This window comes from Stylophora pistillata, chromosome 2, assembly GCF_964205215.1.
Source record: "Stylophora pistillata chromosome 2, jaStyPist1.2, whole genome shotgun sequence".
In the NCBI taxonomy this organism is placed as follows: domain Eukaryota; kingdom Metazoa; phylum Cnidaria; class Anthozoa; order Scleractinia; family Pocilloporidae; genus Stylophora; species Stylophora pistillata.
This window is the reverse complement of record NC_142520.1, coordinates 38,879,899-38,895,755: the sequence shown is the minus strand read 5'-3', so window position 1 is coordinate 38,895,755 and position 15,857 is coordinate 38,879,899. Positions and strand designations below refer to the sequence as shown.

The 15,857-nt window shown below is 38.5% G+C and overlaps 1 long non-coding RNA gene and 1 pseudogene across 1 annotated transcript; one reads left to right on the top strand and one right to left on the bottom strand.

The window, feature by feature from the left end:
- Positions 1-15,857, bottom strand: part of LOC148739420 (uncharacterized) — a 30,489-nt pseudogene that overhangs the window by 4,748 nt on the left and 9,884 nt on the right.
- LOC148739422 (uncharacterized) lies at positions 8,348-9,664 on the top strand. The gene is made up of 3 exons (XR_015997385.1): positions 8,348-8,927; positions 9,069-9,094; positions 9,535-9,664. It is a non-coding gene; the product is annotated as an uncharacterized LOC148739422 (long non-coding RNA).

The window sequence follows — 15,857 nt, the reverse complement described above, 5'->3', positions numbered from 1 at the left end:
AGATTGATTGTGTACTAGATAAAGACATATAGCAATCATATCTCATCCACATTAAACTATTGCTTCACAGTTTTATTTTGTAAGAACAAAATTTACACAATGTTAAGAAGAGCAGAAAAACGCTTATTGAGCTTTATTCAAATATTTGAGTTTTAAAGGATCTTTCAGCGTCTGTCGAATTATGAATTTGATATGATTCACCCATGATATTGTAATCCTTTTTTGATGTAATAACTCTTTATTGTGTTCTCCTGATGAATTCCAAACGCTTTACGCGACCTAAGAATAATGTATATACAAGTATGAAAAATATCCACCCAGAAATATTGGTTCTAAATGCTAAGTAAAAAGATTCTTATGTAAAGAAAACTTTGAAAGAAATGATCTGGTCATATTGACCGAGAAAAAAAAAACTTTTAAACTGAAATCCAGAAGCTCCTGATTACAGGTATTCTCCGTTTTTTAAATAAAAATCCTGAAGCGTTTTACCCGTCATCTAACAGACTACGAACAGTTCCTCCTATTCGGCGATTCCTCTCGCGCAAGTCAAAAAAATACCAGTGAAAAAGAATTGCTGAAAGCTGACGTCATGCTGCAAAGTCAAATTCGTGCCGGAAAAAAATTGAAGGCGTGCCAGAATGATAAAGTCTTACAAGAAAATTGAAGGTGTGCCAGAAAGTTGAAGTCGTGCCGAAAAAATTGAAGGCGTGCCTGAAAGTTGCCACAGGGTGACCAAACGTGCGCAACACTTCGCGCACAACACTGTCGCAAGTGGTTGCATTCAAATGTTGCATGAGTTTGGCCGGGCCACAAGACAAATGTGAGCAAAATAAATATGTACCAGGCAGGTGAAAACCGCAATGATTGTTGTCAGTAGAATGTTCTTATTCCAGTTCGTGTGAAATGATCGGTTGGTTTTGCCGTGATGTTATTGGCTGTAAGACTCAAGTGACGTAAGTCGGTCGTGATTGGTCTGTTTCGATCTGTCAGTAAAGTTATGTCGTTCTTTATCGGTCGTTTGTGATGTTTATGTCGTGAATGAGTCGTTTGTATGGATCGGGTAGTTGTTGACATCTGTTTAGGGGAGTCTGTTCTAAGTTAGTAAACCAGCTTACCAGAGTCAGTCGCTGAAAATAGTCAATGCTGTAGGTTAGGCATTGTGCAGAGTCCCAGTCAATGTTGTGGTTGGTAAGTCGATGGTCTTCAGCAATGTGATTGCTGACATTACCTTTCCTCGTCGCCCGTCAATTGGCATTACAATGCACTGAGACTGCAATCCGACAATCTACTGACCAAATACCACTATCGACAGACGACATTATGTGTTAGTTGTGAAACGCTATTTATTTTCTTTGTCCTTTAGATTATTGCTTAACCGCCTATTGTCTATGCTTAGTTAATGTTTATCTACGTTACGGTTTATTTTTGGATACAATGAAATATATGAAGTTCATATATTTTGAACTGCGGTATTAGATACGTATGATGCACGATCCTCGCAGTAGATAGCGCTATTTAAGCAATAAATAGCGCTATTTGTCGATTACTGTAACTGGTGTGAAAATGTTACGCAAGTTATATCAGTCATTCGCTCATATTACGGGCTTGCGAAAAAGAGAGAACCATTTTTTGATCGCTGTCAAGAGGTCGTGCGCTCCGCTACTCAGTGTAAAATTGTTTTGTCTACTCCGCTACCCGCGCTTTTCAAGTACGCTAGGAGCTCTACCAAAGCAAGTTACCTATATTGTTTATGCTCGATTTAGTTTATCTTTTCTTTCATTATTAGTTCAGCTGATTTCAAGAATAGGTCACTGTGCTGTGTCATCGTTTTGTAGGTCAATTAATTAGCTTCGTTTCGTTTTCTGTTACCTTCTAGTTTGAACCACACACACATAATTATATCACATTTGCTATCGCAATCACACCAAGTATTCAGCAACTACCTTATTTATCGCTACCTGGCTACGTTCCATTTTGTATCACATAAAATTAAAACACTTGGGATTGTTACATGTGGTGCTTGTGCGTTCGTTTTGGAGCTCTATGTAATAGCTATCCTTCCACTACTAAGCGACGCTACCCTGTGATTCTCTGGAATTCACATCATGGACTTGCTAAACGTTTGCCTAACGTCTACTCACTTTCAGCACAACGGTAAGGGTCTCCAGTTTCTGTTGTTATAGCAGAAATTGTGATGCAGAACATCGAGAAACGCGCCCTTTCGACTTGCCGACAAACGATACCGCTTTGGCTAAGTTACGTTGACGACACATTCACCGCCGTTCGACACGACGAAATTGACGCATTCCACCCCCAACTTAACAAACAAAACACTGACATACAGTTTACCAGAGAAGTCGAAGAAAATGGCAAAATTCCTTTTCTAGACTGCTTGGTAAGCTACAACGACAACTCATTACGGACGACAGTTTACAGGAAACCGACACACACCGACAGATTACTAGACGAGTCATCCTACAACCCTACATCACACAAAGCCACAACTATCAGAACTCTAACACGACGCGCACAACTAGCATGCCACTCGACAGACAGCTTATCCGACGAGAACAAATACCTTCATCGTGTTTTTACGAAGAACAACGACTTCATCCGACGAACCACTCACCGACCCACTACCACTACCGAAACAAACGACACCGCAACCCCTACGACTACAGCAACCATATCGTACATAAAAGACATGTCTGAAAATATCTCGCGCATCTTACTACCCTTCAATATCCGCGTCGCCCACAAACCCATCACCACACTACGTCAGTTACTAACCAACGTTAAAAACAAAGACGAACCGAGGAACAGACAGGGAACGATTTATAAGATCAATTGTTCCGACTGCCAAGCCTCCTACATCGGTGAGACTGGCAGAAACCTCACAACAAGACTGACTGAACACAGACGGGCGACGAGAAAAGGTGATGTCAGCAATCACATTGCTGAACACCATCGACTTACCAACCATAACATTGACTGGGACTCTGCGCAATGCCTAACCTACAGCACTGACTATTTTCAACGACTGACGCTGGTAAGCTGGTTTACTAACTTAGAACAGACTCCCCTAAACAGATGTCAACAACTACCCGATCCATACAAACGACTCATTCACGACATAAACATCACAAACGACCGAAAAAGAACGACCTAACTTTACTGACAGATCGAAACAGACCAATCACGACCGACTTACGTCATTTGAGTCTTACAGCCAATAACATCACGGCAAAACCAACCGATCATTTCACACGAACTGGAATAAGAACATTCTACTGACAACAATCATTCACTTGACTCTGATGATGACTTCCGCACAGGTTGTCGAAACGTCAGTCACTACCACCGACAACAGTCCTTTTCAGGTCTACACTCACCCGGACGATCAGACTACACCCTCACATGTTACCCCCGGGTTCAAGCCATTTACTACACAACTAGTGTTGTTTACATTTTCGCTCGCTTTATCAGTCTTGGAAATTACTGACTCATAATAATACATTGTTGGTTTTTATCTTGTGTTATCAATACGAAACGAAGTTTTACGCCAGCTATCTTTATTCTAGAAGAATTACATTGAATTGGATGTGATACTTCTATAGACCACTATTTCTTTCCTCTAGCTGTTTATGCCGACTTGTCCGTATTTCCTGACCTTACATTTTCTGAGGTTGAAGCGTATACTCAGAAAGAATCTGGCTGCAGGCACACAACCAAAGGCTTTAAGTTTTTCGCTGAGCTTGGATATTTACACGATGTGCGTCGAATTTTTACGATCCACTCTCCTCTGAGTTGTTCGTCTTTCTTAGGAAAACGATGAAAAGACGACGAGCTGTTGTAACGGGTGTCATTTTTACATTGTGGAACACAACAATGCAACGCACAGCCTCGTTTTTTCTTGTTGGCAGGTTATAAAACAGAACAAAATATTGTAGTCAGTTGTGAATCCGCAATTGGTTGGCGAAAATATTATGATTACGAAATACCAAGATGGGAATTTGGCCACTCAGTTGCGACAAAAATGAAAGCGAGCGAGAGTGTGAACACTAGTTGCGTTCAACGAACTCAAAAGAATTCAACACGCAAAATCGGAAATACAGATCATAATGTTCTGGATTCAAGCAAATGTAATTCCTAACACTAGAAACTGTTTTCTGTATCGAACGACATTACGTTTATAAGATTGAAATACGACTGTTAACAAAGAAACTCACCGTCGCTCGTTCTTGGGGAATCGGCCATATCTTGTCTTATATTTGGGCTTTTGCCTGGCCTTCACTCCCAGAGCAAAGGTAAATCAGGCGAAATTCAAGCTCGATGAAACTAAAGTCACGATAAATCTCGTTTTTCGTTCTTAAACAACAAGCGTTTGAGATGTTTTCGACCAAAATGTCAAAGTTCGTTTCGCTTGAGTTGATCGCCACGATGAGCGGGACGCTGGTTTGCTTACTCACCAGCAGTGCGTTGCTATGTGGTATCCAAGCACGTGATTAAGTCCCGCAAAGAGCCTATTTATCTTTTATTTTCCGTCATAAGAGATGTTATGCTTGTTTTCGGTTTTGACAGTTGGTTTTCTAATCAAGAAAGGAGTTTTATTTTTTGACTTTGAAATTTAGTCTTAAAACTTCCTCTGGCCTCCAATAGAGAGAATTACTATTTTGTAAAGTGTCAAATCGTCAATCCACTTTTGAAAAAGCACATTTGCAAATCTCAAAACTCACATCCATCCAAACTAATTTTTTAGCAGAAAACCAAGACGGTTATTTTCACCTGATTATCATGATATGAAAAAAAAATTAAAAATTCAGATTGAAATATTTTGAAATTACAACAAAGTTTTCATACAATGGAAGGGTCATAGAATTATCTTATATCGCAAGAGTCATGGTTTTTGATTCCGTTTCTGTTCACCACGAGAGGATGCGAAACACATTTTTTGGCGGTTTAAGGGCCTCTCGGAGGTGAAAATTCAAAAAATATATTTTTAGAAAATATCAATTACAAGAAACCGAATCTTGTATTTCCTAAAAGAGCTTTATAAGGGATTTAATGTAACAAAGTTTGGGTGACTTCGATTTTTCCATCTTGGACACCTAACCTTGATATTTACAGAAAGTCGTTGTTAAGTGACAGAACAAAAATTCTGAGAAACAGCGAAAATATAAAAAAAGGTGCACCGCATTGGCTTTATAGAGCCAAAGGGACTATTCCTTTTTTGACCCTCTACTAAATACTGTTAGTTTACTTGAATAATGTTGTTTTGTTTTGCTTTGTTTGTTGTTTTTTTTTTATTCGCAAAACTTTAGGTTAGATTAATTAAAAACTGGTTTGGCGTCTCTCATCCGCAACATTAAAGAAGAAAAGTATTTCAAAACTTTGCACCTCACAAAAATTCGTAGAAAGTTGTAGAACGTCAATAAAAAGCAATTCCATTTGAATTTCCTTAGGCTCTGGCCAAATTTCAGAATGTAAAGGTTTCTTGTCACCTTTGGCGATCAGTTATGCCTCATTCACGTCCAATGTGCTGCATCGCACACGTAAAATTCGAGATGTAATGAAGAGAATTTCATCATTATAAATGGACGAAAAGTTTGAAAAAATGTCATGTAAATATCATGTCTCGAATCTGTCGATTAAAAAAAAATTGCGTTCTCTGTTATTTAGATATTTAGTGATATCATGTCAATTTTACCATCTTATTTCTCGACAGAAAATGATAAAATGCTAAATCTAGGCAAGGAATATAAAACTCAAAACTAATCGCTTTAAAGTTTAATTTTCTTCATGGGCGGAAAATCATCAGATCTAATTCGCTCGGAAACTTTTTAACTTTTTTATTTTTAAAGGGGAAGAAGTAGTATTCTCTCAATTATTTAAATGTAGTGTTTTCATTCATAGAGTGTCGACAAGTGTTAAAGAAACTAGCTTACCTTTCAAGATGCAACACCTTTTCTATGGAGTTTTTATGTTTTTTTCAGAAATTCAAAACGTCTTAAAAGGAGGCTGTTGTCAGCATTTGCCGTCTTGTTACCGTAGTTGCAGTTAAAATAGTCAAAAGAAAAAAACATTATCAATAATGAATTTCTTGTTCCTGTTTGTTTCTTGAGGATACATAACAACAATTCCTTTTTTAGTCGTGAAACGATTTAGAATTTATCTATTAATGTCGCAACTTTTCGTAGTAGCATGAGTGTCTCGAGTGTTGCTTTGAGAAACACTTACTTTCTTAAATTTGCCATCAGCCATAAGAAAGAAGAATATGAAGGACTCGGTAATGATGGAAGGAATCGCACACACCCTGTGGAGTAGAATAACAATAAGAAATAACACGTTTTTGATCCTCACAATGCACGCACGGACAATAGTACCATTATAAAGTAAGTATCCGCTTAGATAAATTATTTGCCTAGCACAAATCAAAGCTATACACGGGTTTCTACTTGTATTTTACTCAGTTTTCTAATAATTTAGTATCATTATTAGGTAACTTCTTTCCATAAAATGTCCATTTCAAAATTTTATTCTACCGCAAGGACGGCGTTAAAAAAAAAAAAAAAAATTCTCGCTCTCGATTTTCGCTTTCTTCAGGAGCGGGAATCCCATCTTATTTGTTCGGATAATGCTTTTCTTTTTACCTTCAGAAAGGAATAAGCACATTATTATTAGTTGTATCCAGATGATTTGAATGAAGTCTTTCATTTTCAGAGTTTTTACATGGTAGCATCAAAGAAAACTGGCCTACCTTTTCAGCGTGCAGCAGGCTTTCTCTAGGGTTTTTAATTGAGGAATTAAAAACATCTTAAAAACGATTCTGCCATCGATATTTGTCGTTTTACAACCGTAGTGACAGTGACAATAGGTAATATATAACTTGTAATTAATCATTTAGGTGTTGTTCCTGTCTGGTCCTTGACAATAAAAATGGCTGCTTTTTTTTTCATTCTTGAAAGTTTAACATTTACAACTTTTGAAGCGGTATGAGTATCGTGCAACATTTAGTAAAATAGAACGTAAATGGTTTTCTTAGACTTTTCATCAGGTGTTGACATAAAAATGAATCGCATACATCCCGTAGCGCAGAATAATTAGAAGGAATAACGCGCTTTTCTCCATCACGACACACGCATGTATTAGCGACCCAAAGAATCAATGATCAGCTATAACATATTACAGTCAGTGTACACACATCGAATCGGATCCCTTTATGTATTTTACTCTGGCCTACTGTATTTTCGTATCGCTATTAGTGTGTGAAGCATTTCATAGACGCGAATCCCCAGCAAGTCTGGGCGATTTCAATAAGTTAAACTATGAATTTGTTGCAATCCACTGAAAACCATTAAATTAAATATAATAAAAATACTTGGAATAAAAGGCGTCCTGTACTCTTAATATATATGATTGAAAAGAGCCAAGACACCGAAAACACACCGATACTGGATACAAAAACCCCTTAAATCCAGCAGATGGAAAAACGGGAAACGTGTACCCCCAACGAAGGCAGTGATACTAATTATGATTATGTGCAAGAGGTAAGAACGTCACCTTACGTGCACTGACATACAACTCACTATAATATGATGCGATCCACTACTTTGCTAAATGGAAAATATTAATTCCGGAAGCTGAGACCTTCATATTTCCAAAAGAATTTGTCAGCATAACATCCTACGCCGGTAATGGTATAATGAATAGATAATGACTAGATGTCAGAAGCAAATTGTCTCACACGAGTTAAAACATAACCACACGAACAGTGAGCCACGATATTTTAAAAGCGTACAACTTCTTTGTAGAGCAAAGAACAGAATATCCGTACTTGAACATGCTGTGTCCTCGAAAAGTCTGGAGTTATGCTTTTCCCTACTTTTGTTTCCTTTGGAAGATTTCTGTGAACGGTTCGATATTTATTTCGCTTTTTTTTTTTGGCGAGAAAGCGGCTGTTTCTTGTGTTTTCATTTGACATTTCGCCAGGGAAATTCGCATGTAGTCGGCAAGAATTCATTCCCTCTCGCATGCCCGACGTTTGACCGCTATTTTACAAAAATTGAGCATGGTTATCCAATTCGATTCATCGTCGGAACTTAGATCTTTTCCGGCTTTGTCTCGAACCCTTGGCAAAATTGAATAGCATATTTCTTTGCATCACAACCAAGCTCAAATTTTACCATCTTCCTAACTCTATCTATTGTATCGCATCTCCCTTGAAAAGTACCACGCGAATAGACTTAATGACTATCTAATTGCAAAATAAAGCTCGTTACGCTGTTTAATGCTTTATGTCAAAGTGTTTATATAGCTTATTCTCCTCTTCTACCTATTATAGGTTTCCCAAGTATTTGGTGTTTCATCATCATCACGTCATCTGTTTTTAAAGGGGAAGAAGTTGTATTCTCTAGATTATTTAAATGTAGTGTCTTACTTCATAGAGTGTTGACTAGTGTTAAAGAAACTAGCCTACCTTTGAAGATGCAACACCTTTTCTGTGGAGTTTTTTTCTTTCAGAAATTCAAAACGTCTTAAAAGGAGGCTGTTGTCAGCATTGGCCTTCTTGTTACCGTAGTTGCAGTTACAACAATAATAAAAAAAAACATTATCAATAATAAATTTCTTGTTCCTGTTTGTTCCTTGAGGATATATATAACAATTCTTTTTTTAGTCGTGAAACGGTTTTAGAACTTATCCATAAATGTCGCAACTTTTCGTAGTAGTATGATTGTCTCGAGTGTTACTTTGAAAAAACAAGAAATGTATTTACTTTTTTTAAATTTGCCATCAGCCCTAAGAAAGAAGAAATTAGAGACCTTACGATTTGAGGACGTCACCTGTCTAGGACGCCACCGGAAGTTCGTTTTCACCTAAAAATGACATTGCGCATGTCTGTGTGTGAATGGGACAATGTTTCAGATGTGGTGAGTACGCCATTTTTTAAATTTCCCGTCGTGCACAAAACGTGAGTATTTGTTTAGTTTTGGAGCTGAAATTATTAATTTATATCGCCGTTTTCGCTGTTATTTTGTATAATCTGTGGTTAACAGTCCTTGTTTTTTCAGAGATAGACGATGGATTCCAGTTCCGAGTAAGTAGACTCCACATGTTTTCCTTATAAACAGAATGGAAAAAATTTATCATGTTTAGCATCAATTTATCATGTCATGTGAGAGGTCGGCTGATGTAAGTAGAGTATAGTTATAATCAGAAGTCAAACTCGCAGTTTCTACAGCGAGCCTAATAAAAAGTTTTCGAGCGCTGCGATCTTTCTTTTAAAGTCTCAATACATTTTCCTCCTGTTTGCCATGTTTACCGATTTATTCATGAATTGGTAATTTAATGGTTACTCTCATGCCGTTTCCGCGACTTGAGAAGAGATATATCGAAGATCCTTGTTTTCTCGGCTTACCTTTAAAGCCAGTTTCATCCCACTACAAAGAATACTCATTTCGAAAGCCTCCATTGCATTAATTTTTTATACTTTATAAGAGACCAGCTAACCTCAGGATTTTAATTATATTTCGTCAGGTAAGCCAAGAACATCAACCAAGAGAGGGATGTCGTAATTTTCGAAGCGAAAATCTGTCTTACACTCAGTCTCACTTTTATCTTGCAATGTAAATCTTTCATAATTCCAATAAAGATACTGTGGATTTTTCGACTCGTTAACATCATACAACAACAGAAATTCATCCTCATTGATTATTTCCTCGCAAAAACTTAACAGACGTTCTTCCGGCGCTTTCCTGAAGGACGCTATTCTCGACCAGGGGCTGGAAAAAGTTCGCGTCTTATTTACCTTTTCTTAAGTCTAAATTCCCGCACAAAGAACGGCGTCCTCGCCCCAGGCCTTTATATGCCGTGAAGTCCCAGAAGAAGACGCCGTCCTCAAATCTTAAGGTCCCTATTGAAGGACTCGGTAATGATGGAAGGAATCGCACATACCCTGTAGAGCAGAAGGATGATAAAAAATAACACGTTTTTGGTCCTCAAAATGTAAGCGCAGACAATAGTACCGTAATAAAGTAAGTATCAGCTTAGATAAACCATTTATGCTCTTCTTATAACTTCCCGCTTGAAAGTAAGTGCTGGTCATGCTGCTTTGCCTGAGCTCTGTTTGCTGGGCCACGGGTCAATAAGCAAGCCAAGGTTGAACATAAAGGACTATGGGTAAAAACCCAAAGCCAGTTCTAAGCAAAATAAGTTCAATCCAGTAACAACATTAAAAAATGAAATTGCTTGAATTTGGCCCAGGGAAGGTGAGGGCAAAACAAACGCCAAACACATGTACAACCGGGCCGGGCTGGGAGGGAAAAAAATTGAAACTCTGTAAGCAACTTTTGGGGCAACTGGACCCACTAGACTGTTCACGTTATCTGGGGTGCCCAAGACGGAGAGGGCATGTTCGGTTTGGGCCTAGTGACGGTTGCCATGTAAATGGTGAAGTGTCTATGCTTTCATAGCAACTTAAGAACCACAACAAATGAGGAAGTTATAAGGAGCATAAAAATCCTATTCGCCAGCAAATGTTTAATTTACTTTACACAAATCAAACCTATACACGGGTTTCTACTTGTATTTCATTCAGTTTTCTAATAATTTCGTATCATTATTAGGTTATAAATTACTTCGTGGACACGAGTTAACACAACTAAGTAATTAACTTAAACAAAGAAAGACGTACAAATAAGTTAAAAAAGGTGTCTGCATTCTTAAAATATGCATGATAACTGAGAAACTCTGCACGTCTTAAGTGAACTCCGTGCCATCTAGGTTTGAAAAGAAAAAGAGAAATGCATGCTTAGCGAAATCATCCAAAATCGAAGAAGGCTTTCGTACATCGTTAGAACTTTGGAAGACTTTGATTTGAAAGCAATCGTTTAAAGTTATTGGTTTTCTCTTTTTTTTTTTTTTTTCATAAGTGAAATAATAGAGCTGGTGTATCAAATTTGTCTCCAAAGGGTAAAGATCATAATAGGCTACCACAACGTCAGTTATTCTTTTCTTCTTCTCTTAAAACCACCTCCCGGTTAGCTCAATTGGTTAGAGCGCTGGACTGTTGTGCGGGAGGTCGAGGTCGATGGTTTGAGTCCCGGCCGGACCAACACTCAAGGTCTTAAAGTAACTGAGGAGAATGCGCTACCTTTCTATAATATCAAGAAATGGATGGACTTTCTAGTCTTCTCGGATAATAACGAATAAACCGTAGGTCTCATCTCCTACATCTATTAATTAGTTAATTTAGTTAGGCAGGGGACGTTAAAGAACCCACTCACGAGATTACTATGATGTGGTCTGGCCTGTTTACTGGGAATTGGGGGGAGGGGGCATCTTCAAATAAGTTTCCTTCGATTGATTCTAAACTGCTGATGCAGTCCAGCCAAAGTCCCCCGAAAAGTGTTGTGATGCGCATTTCATCATATCCACATGTTAATTTGCGCAATATAAATATTAATTTTTATTAATAATAAATAGTATAATTCTGATTATCATTATTAAATCATAACCGTTATCTTCAATGGCGGTGTGCGTTAACCGCCGTAGCGGAAGAGTACAAACTATTTAATTAAAAAAGCGTGGTGTTATTAAAATTTCCTTTTTGAAATGCGTTTGCAGCCACAGCAGACAATGTTAGTCGTTTTATTGAAAGGCAACTACACATTTCTGCATAGTTCTCGATATTAATGGTGATGTTTATTTCTTATAATGATAGTCACGCAGCAAGACGTTTTTGAATCTTGCTTGCAATGATTCTTTAGAAACAAAAACAACCTTTCTTATTTTCATAACAATGAAAACTAAAATCGTGCTCACCCTTAAGGAATAATGAAAAATATTACCACGCAACGAAGGAGGATATCCTCTCTTGCAAGAGATGTTTCTTTATAGCCCCCCGTCCTCACCAACATCGAAAAGAATTGATTATCGGCTCTTATGGGCTTTTAACCTTAAATATGTCGAGGCTAGATCTGCTCAGGCCAGATGTCCTTAAACAATTATGGATGATGTGCTGACATACTGTAATATAGAATGCCACAGAGATTACTTCCATTGCTGCACTCAACCATATCTGGAGGTAAAAGTAATATCGTGACAATTTCATAGAAGTTAGTCCCTCTAAAAAAAACCAAGCAAACAAACATATCTTGCTGAAATTTATATCCTTGTAACACGCATAACTATAAAACTAATTAATACCCCAACTTATTCCGCTGGATTAACGCCTGCTTTTTAATGAGGGAGTCCTCGAAAAATCTGCATTTTTTATGAATGCCGTGCCTGTAAGAGGCGGAACAACATGACGAATGCGACGTGTGCGACTAAAGTTTTTTAAAGTTTAACAGAATGATAAGGTGGTGCCAATGAGCAGAGAACGAACCAAAGTCTAGATCTACATCAAGTCTAAACGAAAACTGTCAAAAATGGTATGTCATTTCCCATTTTTATAACGATCAGTAAAACGAGGGAAATGTGATGCTAAACTTTAAGGGTCCGTGAGAGGTCTGATGGATTTTACGGTCAATTCGCCATCACAACAAACTCGCCACCACAAAACTTGCCTGCACTCAAAGTCAAATCGCCACCGGTGGCGATTTGACTAAAGACGTTATGTGTGAAACTTACATCAAATAAAAGCTAAGACATAGTATATGTAGAGCGAGGTTTACTCTATAAACTTTGGCGTCCTTACTTTGTTTGGTAAACCCTTAGTTTTAATGAATTATCGAACGCGATCGTCAGAGGGAACATCGCTGACATGCGACTTATTACTCTAACTCATTCTAAGTTTGATCCGTTTGCCCTTCAGGGACTCCTAGAGGATGCTAAGTCGCTTTCTGCGAAATTTTTCCGTGTTTGGATATAGTCTTAATATCGCATCATAACAATTAAACGATCAATAAACAGCAAGATCTAACCTTCTGTTTAACATAAGTCATTAGCTTTGATTGCGAATCATGTTTATAAGAACGAAATTCGTGTTAAACCTCACGTCGACATTCTTTGTGTTTGAAACATAGGGTTTACCAAACAAAGAAAGGACGCCAAAATCGGTTGAGTAAACCTCGCTGTATTTATACGCGCTTTTAATTTTGCAATATACTTCGACTTCTTAGCATTTATATGTTGTAAGTTGCATGTACGATTTCATTCCTATCGGCGGAAATCACTTATTTCACTGGGTAAATATCACCCTGGTTTCGCTGTTCGCTAACTGATCACAATCTTTCGTGATATCAGCATGTTTTGTTTCGTTTACTGTCCCATTATTGAGACGCTACATTTACCAAAAAGCTCTGCTCGTGTGGTCGGGATTCGTTTTGTGGTCATTTGACGGAGGCCGTATAAGAGACGGTTTTTTCAGAACCACCACAAAAATCGCAACGTTTAACTGATGAGTGTTTTTTTCTTCAACTTTGCAATATATATAATTCTGTTTCACTGGTCACGAGACTTTCGGTCCCACCATAAAGTCAATAACCATACTTGTGAATAACAACATTTCACACTCTTGCATAATATCACCATAAGTGAAAATACTGCTTGCTGTCAGTCTGGCATTTGGAATTACATTATTGTCTGCCTCGCCAACAGGCCCACGATGTTTTCCCTTTCCACTTAGAATATTATGATATGATTACAGAATTAAACGAGACTTACCTGTAAGTTGAAATTTGATTGGGATTCTATCCTGTCATCAGTCTGGAACGAAGGAGTCACATGAGATGCGCGCGCATGCTGCTGATCAGTCTTCAACGTGAATGGCACAGGATAAGGAACGAAGGAGAAGGGTGGGTGGGTTGGGATGTTACTCCTTCGTTCCGGACTGATGACAGGAGAGAATCCCAACCAAACTTCAACTTACAGGTAAGTCTCGTTTAATTTTGTAATTCTATCCTGTCATCAGTCTACGTCATTACGGTGTCACATGAGACTTCAAATTCCTGTGCCATGAGTTATCAACAAAATCAGACATAGTTCAACAACAATAACGACATTTATTGTCAAAAGGGGCTACAGATGTGAATCATTGTTCACTCCAATAACGTGTGTCCAAAATTTGCTGCTCTATCGACCGGCTTCTCATAGAAGCGTGCAAAAGTTCCAGAGCTGAGCCATCCTGCTGCTTTCAAAATTTCTTGTATCGCAAGTCCCTTAGCTTTACAAGACGAAGTGGACGCAGATCTGGTACTGTGTGCAGAATAGGCAGTGATGTCAATTCCTTCTGATTTCATAGCTGCCTTTGTCCATCTAGATACAGTGTCCCGCGAAACAGGATCATGAGGCTTGATGTAGGTTGAGAGCAACTGGGAATACTCCTTCCTTAGTGGCTTGGTCCTACTAAGGTATTCAGTCAGGTGCTCCACTACACAAAGTTTTTTGTCCTCTTTAAAGGCTAAAAGTTGGATAGGCCCCAGGTGCTTTCCTGGCTTTGATTGCCTTAGCTTGTCCATGACGGTAATCCTATACATGTCCCCAACTGCTCGTATATGATTGATGTCAAATAAATGAACCGTCTGGCCTCGTTGGCCAGTTGTTAGATGTAACAACATTGTCAATTTTAACGAAAAATATTTCAACGATAACTCCTAGGCCAACTTCATGGTCCTGAAGTAGTCCAAAACAATATTAACGTCCCAAATCTCGCTGTATCTAGGCAATGCAGGTCTAAGTTCATAAATCCCTTATAAAACAACGACAAACTAAGGGTGCTCCCCAAATTTACTCCCATCATCAATGATTATCACCGCTGAGAGTGCTGAGCGTGCCGAATTTACAGCAGTATAGCCAAGTCCTGAAGAGTAGAGAGATACTAAAAATTCAATTGCCTGGGTAATGGTCGGATGACATCTGTTAATGCCATTATCCTTGCAATAGCAAGACCACTTTCTGAGGTAGGAATCATACTGTTTCGAAATACCAGGCCTCCATGATGCCATTACCACTTTTTGTGCACTAGAAGACAGCCCAATGCGATTTAGGTTTCCCTGATAATAGACATACCATCAGACTGAGTTTTTCCCACAGGGGATGTACTTCGGACGGGTGGCTCGGTAGAAACAGAAGTTCCTTTCTTGCTTTTATCAGCACTCTCTCCTTGACCATCATGTGCAGAACTTTGGGAAACCAACTCTGAGTTGGCCAATCTGGGAGAACAACAATTCCTGCTGCCTGATCTGATACCATTTTGCTTAGGCAGGCTGGAATGACACTAAAGGGGGGGAAATGCATATAATTTCAGCACCGACCAATCCAATGAGAATGCATCTATAGCACTAGCAGTTGGATCTGGTTTGTAGGAAACACAACTTGGAAACTGATTATTAATGCGAAAAGCGAATAAGTCAATTTCTGGCAGGAACGTTAATTTTTCTAAGGCATGAAACAAGGCATCTTTGTCTAGCATCCACTCTGAATCTCTCTCATTTCTCCTGGATTCAAAATCAGCAACCAAGTTATGCTTTCCTGGTATATGGGCAACGCTCAGCCAGATTCCCCTGTCCGTACACCATTCCCAAATTTATTTTGTCATTAGATTACAGCTATGCGAATGGCTAGAACCCATATGATTTAACACACTGACAGCTGTTGTATTATCACACATTATTCTGACATGGAAATTTTTCTTTTCTTTTGCAAAGGTTTTCAGAGCCAGTAGAATAGCATGCATTTCTAGCTGATTAATATGATTCTGGGATTCAGAGAAAGACCAGTTTCCTCCAGTTGAGATCTCCCCACAATGAGCACCCCTCCCAAAGAGTGAGGCATCTGTGGTTATAAGGAGCTCAGGTTTAGGGTGGTAAATTACATAGAAGGACTTTTCGATATTTGTAACCCACCACTGTAGCTCC